Source organism: Macaca thibetana, chromosome 6 (assembly GCF_024542745.1).
Source record: "Macaca thibetana thibetana isolate TM-01 chromosome 6, ASM2454274v1, whole genome shotgun sequence".
NCBI classification, from domain to species: domain Eukaryota; kingdom Metazoa; phylum Chordata; class Mammalia; order Primates; family Cercopithecidae; genus Macaca; species Macaca thibetana.
In genome coordinates, this window is record NC_065583.1 from 159,463,072 (window position 1) to 159,475,128 (window position 12,057).

The following is a 12,057-nucleotide window of genomic DNA, read 5'->3' on the forward strand; positions in this document are numbered from 1 at the left end:
GAATCAATGAATCCATTCTTATGAAGACATGGCAGTTGTGTGAGTCTTAGCTTGTATCTTCCAATTGTCCCTTACATTCTTTTCCCCAGGTATTCAGGGAGCATTATTTTCCCGTTTGGAGTTAAGACAGTCGATGCTGAACATTCATTTAAAAAAAAAAAAAAATCACATTCAACATAAATATTTGTTTGTTTTAAGTCAGTCCGGTGTGTTTTATTTTCTTTGTCCTTACAAAGGTTTTGTGGACATTAATAATAAACGGACACAGATGAGCAACAGGTGGCCTTCCTGCCCACATGCACAGGCACAAGGCTGCGCATCTGAGAGCCGCGGGACCTGCCCCCTGGGAAATGTCTGCAGGATGTTATGACCCCCAAGCTTAATGCGCGGTGGGGATTTTTGTCCACTGCTTCTGAGTCTGTAACCCAATAACCATCTGAGCTTGTGATGAGAGATTTTTTCACTGGGTCCAACTCTTAGGGCTATAATCAGGTTAGAGAAATTCTGTAAATGGCCCAAAGGTAAAACTAAAAATAGACTAGAGCTTCGTGTATGTATGCCGTCAGCACATGACCCTGACAAGACAGTCAGTGGCTCTTTGCCCCTTTCCTTAGCTTAATTGTTTCTTTCACTTTGAAGAATGCACTTATTTGGCCGGGCGCGGTGGCTCACGCCTGTAATCCCAGCACTTTGGTTGGCTGAGGCGCGCGGATCCCAAGGTCAGGAGACGGAGACCATCCCGGCTAACACGGTGAAACCCCGTCTCTACTAAAAAATACAAAAAATTAGCCAGGTGTGGTGGCGGGCGCCTGTAGTCCCAGCTACTCGGGAGGCTGAGGCAGGAGAATGGCCGGAACCCGGGAGGCAGAGCTTGCAGTGAGACGAGATCGAGCCACTGCACTCCGGCCTGGGCGACAGAGCGAGACTCCGTCTCAAAAAAAAAAAAAAAAAAAAAAGAAAGAAAAGTACTTATTTTTGACTGAGCGTCGTGGGAGCGGTGGCTCACACCTATAATCCCAACACTTTGGGAGGCCGAGGCAGGTGGATTGTTTGAAGTCAAGAGTTCCAGAGCAGCCTGACCAACATGTTGAAACCCCATCTCTACTCAAAATACAAAACAAAACAAAACAAAACAAAAGCCAGGTGTGGTGGTGCGGCACCTACAGTCCCAGCTACTCAGGAAGCTGAGACAGGAGAATTGCTTGAACCCAGGAGGCGGAGGTTGCAGTGAGCTGAGATCATGCCTCTGCACTCCAGCCTGAGTGACAGAGTGAGACTCCATCTCAAAAAAGAAAAAAAAGAATGTACTTTTTTTTTTTTCCTAGATAGAAACGTAGGAGTAACATACTAAATGAATACTTGATTCCTTATTCTTCTAGAAATAGTCCTTTTTTTTTTTTTTTTTTTTTAAGACAGGGTCTCACTATGTTGCGCAGGCTGGTTTTGAACTCCTGGGCTCAAGCAATCCTCCAACCTTGGCCTCCCAAAGTGCTGGTATTACAAGCATGAGCCACCACACCTGTCTAGGAATAGTCTTCATCCAAGATCTATCCACAAACCCCTCAAGAAATAGCTCTCCTCTCACCTACACAAAAAGTTATTTTGAAACTTCGTCAGGCAGTATTTTACTAATTTAGCCTATATAGGAATAATGGATAATGTAGATATTAAAAAATCCATTTGGGCTATAAATTATGCTTGCAATCTCAGCACTTTGGGAGGCCTAGGCAGGTAGATCGCCTGAGCCCAGCAGTTTGAGACCAGCCTGGGCAACATGGCAAGACACTGTCTCTGCAAAAAATCAAAAAATGAACCAGGCATGGTGGCAGGCACAAGGTCCCAGCTACCTGGGAGGATGAGGTGGGAGAAGTCGAGGCTGCAGTGAGCTGTGACTGCGCCACTACGTTCCAGATTGGGTGACACAGTGAGACCCTCTCTCAAAAATAAATAAATAAATTGGCCCGACACAGTGACTCACGTCTGTAATCCCAGCACTTTGGGAGGCCGAAGCAGGTGGATTGCCTGAGTCTAAGAGTTTGAGACCAGCAAAACCCCGTCTGTACTTAAAAAAAAAAAAAAAAAAAGGCCAGGCTTGGTGGCCTGTGCTTATAGTCCCAGCTACCTGGAAGGCTGAGGTGGAGGAATTACCTGAGCCCGGGAGGTCGAAGCTGCAGTGAACCAAGATTGCACCACTGCACTCCACCCTGGGCAACTCTGGCCTGGGCAACTGGAGTGAGACCCCATCTCAAAAAAGTAAATAATGAAATAAAAAAAAAAAGGTTAGGTACAGTGGCACAGCCGGGCTTGGTGGCATGTGCTTGCAGCCCCAGCTACCTGGGAGGCCGAGGCACAAGAATCACTTGAACCCGGGAGACGGAGGTTGCAGTGAACCGAGATCATGCCACTGTACTCCAGCCTGGGTGACAGAGCCAGACTCTGTCTCAATAAATAAATAAATAAATAATAAAAATAGAAAATGTTTTTAAAGATGGGATCTTGCTATGCTGCTCAGGCTGACCCTGAACTTCTGGGCTTAAGAGATTTCTGGGCTCAAGAGATTCCCTCCACCTCAGCCTCTCAAGTAGCTGGAACTATAGATGTGCACCATCACTCCCATCTCACATGTTGATAAATTTAATCACTAAGTCCATGACTTATTCTAGATTGTTCTCATGTGCTACTAACATGCTTCTATTCAGATTCAGCACTGGGGAGTGTTGTAGAGAATAGGATTATTGGCTGGGCGTGGTGGCTCACGCCTGTAATTACAGCACTTTGGAAAGCCAGAGGGTGGATCATTTGAGGTCAGGAGTTCGAGACCAGTCTGGCCAACATGCTGAAACCACATCTCTACTAAAAATACAGAAAAAATAGCTGGGTGGGGTGGTAGGAGCCTGTAATTCCAGATATTCGGGAGGCTGAGGCAGGAGAATTGCTTGAACCCAGGAGGCGGAGGTTGCGGTGAGCCGAGATTGCACCACTGCACTCTAATCCGGGTGACGGAATGAAACTCTGTCTCAAAAAAGAAAACAAAAGAGAGAATAAGACTGTCTTTGGAAAACTCTACTTTCTGCATTCTTTTTCTTGAAGCTTTTACTCTTCCCAAGGCTCTTCCTGGGCAGTGAAATTGATTCAATAAACTGATTCAAAGAAGATACTAATGCTAAATCTAGGTGTTAATAAGTAAAACTATACATCACAATCATAATGGATATTACTCCCTTCTCCAAGGTTTCACTTTCCACAGTTTCTGTTTGGGTTTTATTGTCTTTTTGTTTGTTTATTTTGTTTGAGACAGGGTCTCACTCTGTCTCCCAGGCTGGAGTGCAGTGGCATGAGTATGACTCAGTGCAGCCTCCACCTCCTGGGCTCAAGTGATCCTCCTACCTCAGCCTCCCAAGTAACTGGGACCAGAGGCACATGCCACCACATCCAGCTAATTTTTGTATTTTTTTTTTTTTTTTTTTTTGAAGAGACAGGGTTTTGCCATGTTGTCCAGGCTGGTCTCAAGCTCCTGGGTTCAAGAGATCCCCTCGTCTCAGCCTCCCAAGGTGCTGGGATTAGTGAGCCACGGCTCCCAGCCAGTTTCTGTTATCTGTGGTCAATCAGCATTGTCATGGCTCAGTGATCCTCCTTCTGACACGCAGTGAAAAGGTGAATAGTAGTCAATGCTGCGTTACAATGCCTAGGTCACTCACCTCACTTCATCTCATCATATAGACATTGTATCATCTTACACCATTACAAAAAAAATGGAGTATAGTACAACAAGATATTTGGAGAGAGACCACATTTATATAACTTTTATAACAATATTTTATTATTGTTGATCTTTTCTTTTTTTTTTTATTTTTTGAGATAGAGTCTTGCTCTGTCGCCCAGGCTGGAGTGCAGTGGTGTGATCTCGGCTCACTGCAACCTCCGCCTCCCAGGTTCAAGTGATTCTCCTGCCTCAGCCTCCTGAGTAGCTGGGACTACAGGCACACACCACCATGCCTGGCTAATTTTTGTATTTTTAGTAGAAATGGGTTTTCGCCATGTTGGTCAGACTGCTCTCGAACTCCTGACCTCAGGCGATCCACCTGCCTTGCTCTCCCAAAGTGCTGGGATTATGGGCATGAGCCACCACAATGGGCCTGTTGATCTCTTACTATGACTAATTTATAAATTACATTTATTATAAGTCTGTATATATAGGGAAACAAAATAGTATAAATAGCACTTGGTACACAAGTGCTATTTAATCCACAGCTTCAGGCATCCACTGGGGGTCTTGGAACTTGTCCCCCACAGACAAGAGGAGACTATCTTCATTTAAGAGAGAATATCTACACAAGGCAATGCTCTGAAATCACAACTATTCAACAGTGGAATTTCATGCACTTTACGTATATCACTGAGGTAGAAATATGGAGCCTAAAGGTGTTTTTACCAGAGTAGCTTAAGCTATATAAAGCAGTTCTCTTTACACTGTAGTGATTGTCCAATGACTCCACATTTCAAACCCGGAAGTACACTCAGCTTTGTAAACCATATGGTAGAGTAGAAGTTCTCCCAATGGACCTCCACTTAACCAACTCATTTGGGTTAAGCAACACTCTTCAATTTATCTGTAAAGCAAATTGACTGAGACTCACAACATGCTGAAAGCTTGAAATTAATAGGCTTCCCTCTGGTACACGACAAACATAGGTAACTTTGATAAGCACGGAGTCACCTATCAGACTCGGTCTGCGCTTATCAAAGTCAGTTGTTTGTTCTCAAATATTTTTATATGAAACACACTTGTTATTTTAACTAAGAATTTAATTAAACTAATTAACCATTATGAAAACCAATTAAATAAGAGGGCAAAAAGAAAGAGAATTGCTTTTTCTAAGAAACTACAGCTGACTACTTTACAAAGATGGAATAAAAGTAACTAACAACTGCTGTCAAAGTAAATTTGGGTGAAAGAACCATACATGACTCAAGGTGGGCTGCGTCATGAAAATCTAGAAGAATTATGTACTTTGATTGCTTCACAAATTCTTTGAATTCTCCTTTGTAATAAAGAAACTAAAGTTAGAATTCACAGCTGGTATGCTGCAGGATGTCAGTTATTGAAGAAAGATGATGCTGTATTCCAATTAGTGGGCCCAAACCTTATAGGAAAAAAAAAAAAAATCCTTGGCCCTACATCAAAAGATTAACAAAGGAATGTAGATGTAAGTATTTTAAGTCAAATGGATTTTTCTGTATTGTTTTATGAAACAGGGTCTTGCTCTGTTACCCAGGCTGGAGTGCAGTGGCGCAAACACAGCTCACTGCAGCCTCAAACTCCTATGCTTAATAGATCCTCCTGCTTCAGCCTCCTGTGTAGCTGGGACCACATGGGTGTACCACCATGCCTAGCTACTTTTTTTAATTTTTATTTTTGTAAAGACGGGGATCTCATCATATTGCTTGGGCTGGTCTCAAGCTCCTGGGCTCAAGCAATCTTCCTGCCTTGGCCTCCCCAAGTACTGGGATTACAGGCATGAGCCACCACCACACCTAGACTAAGTCAAAATGTTCTAAAAGAAATTGCATCACTTTTTTTTTTTTTTTTTTTTTTGAGATGGAGTCTCACTCTGTCTCCCAGGCTGGAGTACAGTGGCGCGATCTTGGCTCACTGCAAGATCCGCTTCATGGGTTCACGCCTTTCTCCTCCCTCAGCCTCCCGAGTAGCTGGGACTACAGGGGCCCACCACCACGCCCGGCTAATTTTTTCTCTGTGTTAGCCAGGATGGTCTCCATCTCCTGACCTCGTGATCCGCCCACCTCGGCTTCCCAAAGTGCTGGGATTAAAGGCTTAAGCCACTGCGCCTGGCCGAAATTGTGTCACTTTTTAAAAAGAGATTCCTTTCTATGGTCCACTTCTTAAATTAAATAAACAGCCTCTGGTTTCAGGTGACAGTCTCAATCTCAACAGAAGAGAGGTCCTATAAACTCCTTAAACCTGTCATCAACCCAGTACCCATGACAGCCATTCTCCTGAGCTGGCTGTAGGCCCTGTCCATTTCCTTTTTACCATTTTTCTCACATTCCCAATCTCCAAAAAGAGGAAAGGATAGGGAGAGACTTTTGATGACTTCATTCCCATAAGGTGTGACTCAGCTACTGTCACGTCATTCCAGACAAACAAGGATGCTTTGGAGTGGAGGACCAAGGAAGAGGAAGTAACCACACCCAATGGATGGGGAAGACCAGCTGCTTTGGAAGGGAAGTGAGGAAGAGGATAAATAAAGAAGTTGAGGGGGAAAAAAAAAGGGGGACCCAGGCACGCTCAAATGCAAAAGCAGAGATTTAATGAAAAGCATGAGCGACTGTGATTAGAAACTGAGAAAGAAAATGGTTATATTTTTTAAGTCTCAGTCCCATTTATCCAAATTGGGTCCTAGTCTTTTGTTGTTGTTGTTTTGTTTTTTTGTTTTTGGACAGGGTCGCACTCCTGTCGCCGAGGCTGAAGTACAGTGGCGCAATCTCACCTCACTGCAACTTGATCTCCCAGGCTCAGGTGATCCTTCCACCTCAGCCTCCCAAGTAACTGGAACCACAGGCTTACACCACCACGCCCAGCTAATTTGTGTATTTTTGTAAAGATGGGGTTTTGCATGTTGCCCAGGCTGGTCTTCAAATCCTTAGCTCAAGTGATTTGTCCACCTCAGCCTCCTAAAGTGCTGAGACTACAGGTGTGAGCCACCACGCCCAGCCTGACTCCTAGTCTTGAAGGATCAGATACAAATGAATCCTAAATTGACATCACAGGCTTCCTTCAATCTCTTGAAACTCTTCCTTTTACTCTCATTAGACTAATTGATAATTACTATGCTTTTGAAGTGATACAAACATTAACAAAAAATAACACGGACCTATTAATGCAATTTAACATAAGAAAAATCTACTCTGGTGGACTTTTAAAAATGGAACCACGCAGGACTGGGCGCGGTGGCTCACGTCTGTAATCCCAGCACTTTGGGAGGCTGAGGTGGGTGGATCACCTGAGGTCAGAAGTTCAAGACCAGGCTAGTCAACATGGTGAAACCCCATCTCTACTAAATATACAAACATTAGCCGGGCATGGTGGCGGGCGCCTGTAATCCCAGCTACTTTGGAGGCTGAGGCAGGAGAACTCCTTGAACCTGGGAGGTGGAGGTTGCAGTGAGCCAAGATCGCACCACTGCAATGCACTACATCTTGGGTGACAGAGCAAGATGCCATCTCAACAACAACAACAACAAAAATTCCATAATCAGATAAACAATTCTAAAACCACTACACATGTATAACCAGAATTGAACAATTAAGTATATGATGGCAGATGGCAGAAGCCAGGTTTCCCACTGTTGGAGGGGGTTGTTACAAAGAAGCAAGGGAGGGAGACTAGGATACCCGATGTACTGGATTAGAGAGGGAGATATCCGTATGAACTAGTGTTTAGCTTAATATGAAAACTAACTGGGCATGGTGGCTCATGCCCGTAATCCCAGCACTTTGGGAGGCCGAGGCAGGCAGATTACCTGAGGTCAGGAGATTGAGACCAGGCTGGCCAACATGGCAAAACTAAAAATACAAAAATTAGCTTTGTATTTTCACAAAACTAATGTGTTTAGTTTTTATGTTTTAGTTTTTTACAAAACTAAAATACAAAAAATACTACTTGGGAAGCTGAGATGGGAGAATCAGTTGAACTCGGGAGGTGGAGGTTGCAGTGAGCCGAGATCATGCCACTGCACTCTGGCCTGGGAAACAGAACAAGACTCATAAAAAAAAAAAAGAAAGAAAGAAAGAAGAAAGAAAGAGAGAGAGAGAGAGAAGAGAGAGAAAGGAAGAAAGGAAGGAAGGAAGGAAGGAAGGAAGGAAGGAAGGAAGGAAGGAAGGAAGGAAGGAAGGAAGGAAGGAAGGAAGGAAAATGGATACATATAAAAATATTTATAGGTTTGTGCATATAGAAGGGTTAGAGTATGAACATATTTCCTTGCTTCGTTGGCTGAGAGAACCACCTAGAAGCAATGACACTTCAGTAGCAAAAAGCGCACCTCACACCCACATCTTTATTCCTACAATCATTCTTTGGCAGAATATATCACATCTTAGAGAACCGGCTGACCCTAACACTGGTGCAGGAAACATATAAGAGGCAACTGGAACATCTTACAGTGCCAGAAAATAGGTAGTGCTAAGGGAAAAAAAAACAAAAACAGCTGGGCGTGGTGGCTCACACCTGTAATCCCAGCACTTTGGGAGGCTGAGGCGGGCGGATCATGAGGTCAGGAGATCGAGATCATCCTGGCTAACACTGTGAAACCCCGTCTCTACTAAAAATACAAAAAAAAAAAAAAATTAGCTAGGCATGGTGGCGGGCGCCTGTAGTCCCAGATAGTCGGGAGGCTGAGGCAGGAGAATGGTGTGAACCCGGGAGGTGGAGCTTGCAGTGAGCCAAGTGAGCCACTGCACTTCAGCCTGGGCGGCAGAGCGAAACTCCATCTCAAAAAAAAAAAAAAAGAAAAGAAAAAAAACCCCACACATACACACGATAAGGATATATCAAAGGGGAACAGAAGTCAACTGAAAGAGGTCCCGATGGCCAAAACTGAAACAATTTCATTCCCAAGATAAAGTGGTATTGGATTAGAATAGAAAGTATAAAATAAGTACCCATGAGTCCTTATGGTTAGATAGGTAGGTAGGTATGTAGATGGATGGATGGATGGACGGATGGATGGACAGATGGACCCAATGGGCAGACAAATGATTAGATAGATGATAGATAGATAGATGCATACATACATACACGGATGGATACACAGATACATAGATGGATGGATATATTGATTGATTAAAGGGTAGATAGATTGAAGGACAGATACATACATAAATACACACATGGATGGCTGGCTGGATGGATAGATACATGGATACATAGATGCCAGATAGATGGGTAGATAGAGAGATAGAAGGATTGATTGACTGATTGATTGATTAAAGGATAGACAGATAGAAGGGCAGATAAGACATACATACATGGATGGATGGATGGGTGTATAGATACATAGATGATGGATGGATGGATAGATAGATAGATAGATAGATAGATAGACAGATAGGAGAGATAGATATAGTCCAACCTCCCATGCAGAGTAATGCTAAATAAAATTTATGCACATATTCCACCCTAAAGGAGGTGGAGCATAACTCCTCACTCCTTAAACTATAGTTGCGCTTAATGACTTCTTTCCAGGCGGGGCATGGTGGCTCATGCCTGTAATCCCAGCACTTTGGGAAGTTGAGGTGGGCGGATCACAAGGTCAGAAGTTCAAGACCAGCCTAGTCAACATAGTGAAACCCTGTCTCTACTAAAAATACAAAAATTAGTTGGGCATAGTGGCGCATGCCTGTAGTCTCAGCTGCTCAGGAGGCTGAGGCAAGAGAGAGAGAATCACTTGAACTCGGAAGGCAGAGGTTGCAGTGAGCCAAGATTGTGCCACTACCCTCCAGCCTAGATGACAGAGTGAGACTTCGTCTCAGAAAACAAAACAAAACCAAAAAACCACACAAAAAAGACACACCAAAAAAACTGCTTTCCAAATAATATAATATGGGAGGAGAGAATAACTTTCCTTCGTCTAAATCACACATGAAAACTCCTCTGTCTTTCCTGCCTAGTCATTTGTGCGTCTCCAGAACATTCTGCTGTACCCTTTATCTAATACACACTACCTCAGGTAGATGATTAGAGTTAATATCAACAGTGACAAAAATCATGCAGATAGTCTGTTCCTTTGAAATAATGTGATGAGAATTTCACTTTACCTGTGTGGTCTTCCTCCCAAAAACCCATAACTCTAACCATAAGACAAACATGAGGCAAAGCCCAATTGAGAGACATTCTACAAAATACTTGACCAGTGCTCAGACAAAGCAAGGAGAGTCTGAGAAACCGTCACAGTGCAGAGGAGCCTAAGAAGTCACGATCCTGGAACAGGAAAGGACATTAGGTAAAAATGAAGGAAATGTGAGTAAAGTATGGACTTCAGTTAATAATATTGTATCAAGGTTGGTTAATTAATTTTGGCAAATGTACCACACTAATGTAAGATGTCATTACTAGGGGAAACTGAGCGTGGGCTAGGTGAAAACTCTCAGTACTATCTTCAAAACTTCTGTAAATCTAAGATCATTGTAAATTAAAAGCTTATTTTTAATTTTAATTTAATTTTATTTTTTTGAGACAGAGTTTAGCTCTTGTTGCCCAGGCCGGAGTGCAGTGGTGTGATCTCGGCTCACTGCAGCCTCCACCTCCCGGGTTCAAGTGATTCTCCTGCCTCAGCCTCCTGAGTAGCTGGGATTACAGGCGCGTGCCATCATCCCCGGCTAATTTTTTGTATTTTTAGTAGAGACGGGTTTTCATCATGTTAGCCGGGCAGGTCTCGAACCCCTGGCCTCAGGTTACCCACCCACTTCGGCCTCCCAAGGTGCTGGGATTACAGGCGTGAGCCACCAGTGCCCAGACAATAAAAGCTTATTTAAAAAAAAAAAAAAAAAATCTCGGAATATAGTATAAAAAAAGAAAAAAAAATCAAAGAAAACTTATTTTAAAAGTCAATACACTGATTAACAAAAGGGAAGATTTGTCATTAGGTGTATTACCCAATGCTAAGATATAATTTAACATTTCCAGTGTGATGAAATACAGAGTCTTTATTTTATAATTCATATAAAAATCCTACAACATATTCAGACAAAGAAGATTATGAGAAAATGACATACACAATTGATGTAGTTTTTAAAGCTAGGCTTTTAACGTTAATCTTCAGAGACAGCATTGTCATTAAGAGCCCAGGAAAATATAAGATAACATCAAATTATCTGAGCTAAATTAGTGGAGGCACATTTTTAAAAGCTCAGCGCTTGGATTCTAGTTTGTGTGATCCTGGATAAATGACCGGGCCAGAAGTTTCTCCATCTAAATGGTAAGATAATCCTAAACAGTCCCTAATGTCCCTTGACCTTTTTTTCCCCCCGTCCCCGAGACGGAGTCTCACTCTGTCACCCAGGCTAGAGTGCAGTGGTGCAATCCTGGTCCACTGCAACCTCCGCCTCCCAGGTTCCAGCGATTCTCCTGCCTCAGCCTCCAGAGTAGCTGGGATTATAGGCGCACACCACCACACCTGGCTAATTTTTATATTTTTAATAGAGACAGGTTTCACCATATTGGCCAGGCTGGTCTTGAACTCCTGACCTCAGGTGATACACCCGCCTCAGCCTCCCAAAGTGCTGGGATTACAGACGTGAGCCACCACGCCTGGCCATGTCCCTTCAACTTCTCAGTGCCTATCATTCCATCCAGGGTAGTGTGGAAAACTAAGAAATACCTTGACCTAGTGTGCAAAGGATTTAGGTTAGAGAGTGAAAAATAATCTATCAACAGCAAGCATTAATTGAGAATGCTGGAATGGGGCAATTCTTAAGGATCCTTAATGATAATCTAGACTTTGCATGGCTTTCTTTTTTTGTTTTGTTTTGAGACGGAGTCTCGCTCTGTCACCCAGTCTGGAGTGCAGTGGTACAATCTCAGCTCACTGCAAGCTCCACCTCCTGGGTTCACACCATTCTCCTGTCTTAGCCTCCCGAGTGGCTGGGTCTATAGGTGCCCACCACCACACCTGACTAATTTTTTGTATTTTTAGTAGAGACGGGATTTCACTGTGTTAGCAAGGATGGTCTCGATCTCCTGACCTCGTGATCTGCCCACCTTGGCCTCCCAAAGTGCTGGGATTACAGGTGTGAACCATCGCGCCCGGTCATGACTTTCTTATCAGAATTTTTTTTTATCAAAAAATGACTGGATACTTTTTTTTTCCCTCTAAAAGCCCCGGAAGGAAATATACAGCAGAATTGTAAAAGTTATTCAAAGAATACTTATTCCACAAGCCCCACTTCTCAAGCAGTGAGAAAATTTGGTTTTAGTCTAGAAATAGTTCCCACCTTTCAAGGTGTCTTAGATCTTCAATTAAAAATGAGGTGTAATGAAAG

General features: G+C 43.2%; 1 protein-coding gene across 37 annotated transcripts in view; it reads right to left on the minus strand.

Moving 5' to 3' along the window:
- Positions 1-12,057, minus strand: part of BASP1 (brain abundant membrane attached signal protein 1) — a 1,209,505-nt gene that overhangs the window by 255,373 nt on the left and 942,075 nt on the right. The window contains exon 1 of one of the 37 annotated variants that reach the window (XM_050794734.1): positions 11,041-11,044. The exons of the other annotated variants lie outside the window; for them this stretch is intronic. The gene's annotated coding sequence lies outside the window, so the exon portion shown is untranslated. Of the gene's footprint in view, positions 1-11,040; positions 11,045-12,057 lie in introns of those variants that run through there. 37 annotated transcript variants of the gene reach the window in all.